Source organism: Uloborus diversus, chromosome 10 (assembly GCF_026930045.1).
Source record: "Uloborus diversus isolate 005 chromosome 10, Udiv.v.3.1, whole genome shotgun sequence".
Classification (NCBI taxonomy): domain Eukaryota; kingdom Metazoa; phylum Arthropoda; class Arachnida; order Araneae; family Uloboridae; genus Uloborus; species Uloborus diversus.
The window spans coordinates 32,976,341-32,981,438 of record NC_072740.1 but is presented as its reverse complement, the minus strand read 5'-3'; positions in this window follow the sequence as shown (position 1 = coordinate 32,981,438).

Genomic DNA, 5,098 nt, shown 5'->3' with positions numbered 1-5,098 from the left:
CAAGTGGCTGTGGTGTAGGTAACACGCTACTGTGAAAAAGTAGTCACAATGAAAAATTGGTGCAAAAATGCTGAGCGTACTTCTGCTTCTTAAAATTATTCCTTTTACAATTGGAATCACTGAAAAATAAAAATACTCTAAATGATCTCAGGGTTCGCTCCAAGATCATTAGAATGTCACACAAGTCGCATTAGAGTCCTCTTTCACATGATCCATTCTCAAAGTAGAATAAGACAGTTTTAAAAGCAAAAATGAGAGTCATGATTTTTTTTTCGAAAATTTTAACATAAAATATGTTTTGTAGGCAGTTTTGTTTAGTAAACTCATATTTCTTCTGGTGAGTTATTCTCACGAATTCGCCTCTCAAATATGCATTTCATTTTTAAAGAGTTTCTTTTCACGCTTCTTAAATGCTACATAAATCAACTTTTACTACAACTGAACAATAAAATTAACTTACGATATCAAGTCAGATGAAACCCCTCTAAATAGCTAGTAGTTTACCGCTCACCAGAATCAGTTTCCTGCAAAAACAAAGTACTTTAAAATGAATGAGGATAGCATTATGTATTATACAGTCGGACCCCGATTTAACGAATTCACCGGGACCGAAACTTTTATACGTTAAATTGGGGTTATTCGTAATATCGGGGTGTGAAAAAATTATAAAAAAATGCATTTACCTTATTAAAAACTCCTAATAAGCAACTGCGCAAAAATATGTACATTTTTTTCTTCAGCATTCCACGACTTATTACACGCTAGTTAATTTGAAATTTTAAACTACTTAGTAATAGATGGTTGACTATTTCCTTGATACTTAAATCGTAATAGTTCTCTTTCGACTTTATGGAGAGAAGAAAATACAGTGTCTTTTGCAGCATGCTGCATGAAATATGTTTTTACAATTTTCAGATAGCATTTGAAAGAGTAAGTTTTAATGGGTATTTCACTATGGCTTTCTGCGTCGGAATCACTCTTCGTTAGTTACCCAGTGGCCCGTGAAAAATTGCTGATTTTATAAGAAAAGTCCTTTTCTGCTTCGGACAATATGGGAAACAGTCCAATTGGAAAACAATCCTATAACTCAAATTCATATATATATATATATATATATATATATATATATATTGTCTGCTGTTAAAATAATTTCGGGGTTTATTATTTTATTTCGGGGTTTAATATTCGTAAATAGGAGTTTTTGCCTTCATTTTAGTCGGGGGAAAAAGAAAAAAAAAATGTTAAATCGCAAAATTCGTTAAATAGAGGTTCGTTAAACCGGGGTCCGACTGTATTACATTTAAACAACGATGCCTCTGAAGTAAAAAATAAATTTTACTTTTTTCTGATACATATATTTTTTTAATGCATATGGGTATGGTTAATTTTTTTTAAAAATGTATGAGAAACTTTTTCCTGTTTATCACTGTTTTCAATACTATTAATTAAAACTGTAATGAACTCCTTTTTTTTTTGCAGCTTAATGCATGGCATAAATTGAGAATCCACTAAAATTTACAATAGAATGTGAAAGGATAGATGGAGACTTGGAAATTTTGATAGCATTCTTATTGCTCAAAAAATATTTTTATTGAAAATCTTAATAAACTTCTGAAAATCAAAATTTTTGAAGCACTTTTTCCTAAACCGCTTTGAACTTCATAAATATATTTCTCACAATTAATCGAAATTACGAACAATGATCATTTGTACATGAAGAGAGGAGGAATTGAATCTAGTTCAACAACTCTTTACATTTCATAAACGTCACGTCGACCTGAATTAAGGCTAATCTAGCATTTTAACGGCATATGTCCAAGAAATTTTACTTTTAGTATACTTAGTAACAAAATAAGCTCAAATTTTACTTGAAAAGGTAGCAAAATTGACTGTTTCTCTTATACAGGAAGGGAGACAGTTCTTGCTTTTGGGATGGTAAAAAATACAATACATGAAAATGCTCTGATTACACACCGTTTGTTAGCTTAAACCATAAAGAATTTGCTGACTGTGTAACCAGTTTCTCTTGAAATGGGGTGAGGTTCATTCATGTATTGTCAAACTGACTTAATCACCGATTCCGCATACAACATTCAATTATACATTGCTAAAAATTCAGGAAACTTTTATTGCAAATATTACTGCAAAATGGAGTGTTTACAGTACAGAAAAAAATTACAGTAAATTGTACCGAAAAAAGTAAACGATTGCAGCACCAATTGATATATCGCATGACTGACAGTGCGAAGCACATAGCACTGTATTTCCCCCTCACTCGATGTCGCCCAACTGGTATGGTGGTTAGCACAGCCGCCTGCCACTACGAAGGTTACGAGATCGAAATTGTTGCTCGCATGTTGCTTTCTTTTAACTCTCGTTTATTCTACCGTAAAATTTTACAGTAAAATATGATTTTAAGATAAAAGTTACTGCAACATGGATGCCAGTAACTTTTACCGTAAAGTTTCAGGATTTTTTCAATAGTGTAAGTATCTTTCTATTGTCACAAAGTATGACTACTTTTATTGGTTAACTTTAGGTTGTTGGTTAGTAAGAACATATCCAAATTCGTCTCAATTTGTGACAGAATACGAAAAACTGTTGAAATAAACCTGTTACTAGAAATTGTGTGCGTTGTGTGTAGTTTGAATAAGCACTAAATTCTGCTTTTCTTTGCTAAGTAAGTCTAGTTTAACATCATATTGCCATTTTTTTTTTTTTTTTTTTCAGATTGTTCCAAACCACTCATTGCCCCTGGTGGTGTAGATATGATTTTAGAGCAAGCACAGACGACGTTGCAGCAACATATGCTACGAGTTAGAAGCAAGGAAACGGGAGCATTTGGAAGAACACTGCTAGTTCTTCCCTGTTTGAGATCAATCCCGCCAAGATTGTTGATGGAAAATGTGATTGGCTTGTCAGACAGCGATATAAGCAGACTATTTTGAGTTGAGAGCTGTTGAAAATGATGACGAAGATTGAAACAAATTTTAACGTGGAGTTTATGTAGTAATACCAAGGTCATGTATAATACAGGTTATGTTGACACGAGTTTCATGCGTTTCTTAATTCACGTATAGTTCATTACTGTTACGTACGACGAGTATTCGTAAAAATCTTCTCACTGTCTTGGAACTCTGAAATCACCAGGGGGTAGTAGGGGAAGAGTGGATACAGTGAGACACGAAAATTCAATTACATTTTTTTGTTATAAAAAACATAGAAATTAATTTTTTTCAAAAATTACAATATTTGTGACTGTATTACAAAGCTTTAAACTAGGGATTCTGAACAGGGGCGGATTCAGGAGAGGGTCAAAGGGTCAGCTGACCCCAATGTGGTATGAATTTTATTATGATTATTATTAAACTTCGATTTTCAGATCCAAAAAATAATGTATGAAATCAATGCTGACCATTTTTAGCTTGGTTCTATCTGCAAGGTATTTCTTCTCAGCAAGTCATATTTTAAAGGATTGACTGAGTTTGGTTACTGGGCTATTGCTCTTTTGAGATTTTTGTTTATTCTCAAAAGAAAATTATATTCAGAGTTTACGACAACCAGTCTAGCTTGTTTACCTAAAGAAATATGACTTTTACTGAAAATTTGAGGGAATATAATCCATGGCGCAAGTTGCACAAAATTTAGGGAAGAGAAGGGGGGGGGTTGAAAGGATAAGAAATTTGATCTCATTTGGGGGGGGGGGCTCCGTAGCATATGAGGAGGTGTGCCATCCTCCTTGGCGGGTGGGGTACCCCAGCTTAACTGATACTTATTTTTATGTTGGAGATATAACGCTGGCCATTGAAATTTGACCCTTTTACAAAAATAAAAAATTGTTGGCACTTTTGACTTTTGGGAGCCTTTTTTTTTAAAATAATATATTCAGTGAAAAAAATAAATATCCTTAAAGGAGTTTACTCTGAACTACGTTGGAAAGGTGGAGTCAACTGATGCGCTGAACCTTTCAAGATCGGAAGCGTGTTGTCGTAACAGCACGATATACATGATTTTTAACAAATAAAGAAACATATAGTTGCCACTTTTGGCGACTAAGACTTGATTTTTTTAACTAGCCATCGAAGAAAGTGTTTTCATTTCCTGCTATTACCGACTTACAGAAAACCAACACAATGGGTATAATCTAATTCTGATAATATACAAGATCAATTTTGCAGTTCTGAGTTCTTGACATAATGCTTAAAAGCTTGTAAGATGGCTTACTGAGACCAATGCTGTAGTTGGAAAAAATACTTGGGGGAAAGCATTGTTTTTTCGGGTTAAATGTCATGGTTGATGAATGTTAGCTAAGGTAAAAAAAAAAGGTCTGTTAAGATTACTTAGCCAACTTTTATTTAAAAGCAGACTTTAAAAGAAAAAAAAGAGGGGGGGGGGGAGTGCTAATCCACTTTATTTTAAACTTGCATTATTTTTACAACAAAAAACGAGAGATGTAAAGGAACCGTATTCCCGCCCCCCCCCTCAAAAAACTGAAGCACTGGTTGAGACACATTTTAATAGCAATAAATAAATATCCTTGTTCCGAGAAGTAACAGGAAATAACCAACGTTTCATAGCACAAATATACTGATTTTTGCATACATTTGTTTCGGGAATTCAAGGAACCCCTTTTCAATGCAAAATTGTGGGCTTTTGGATGTAATGTTTTTACATACATCCAAAAACCCACAATTTTGCATTGAAAAAGGGGTTCCTGGAAACCCCGATTGGCAGTAATCTGTGTATTTGTGCTATAAAACGTTGGTTATTTCCTGTTACATTTTAATAGTGTTTGTCGTTTACATGCCCTTTTCTTACAGTTTTATTTGAATCATGTGAATAACTCTAAGACCGTGGATGACAGATGTGTTAGGTCTGTTTGTAATATTTATATTTTGAGACTTTTATTCTTTTAGATTGCTGTCTAAAATCGGGATGAAGGAGGATTTGATTTAATGACTTATTTTTAAACTAACATTAATAAACTTATTTGTAACGAGTATTAATCCTAAAGTCCATGTATACGATTTTGCATCTTACATTCTATACCAGTGATGATGGAGTACGTTAAATGAAGTTAAATTAAACCAAAGATTTC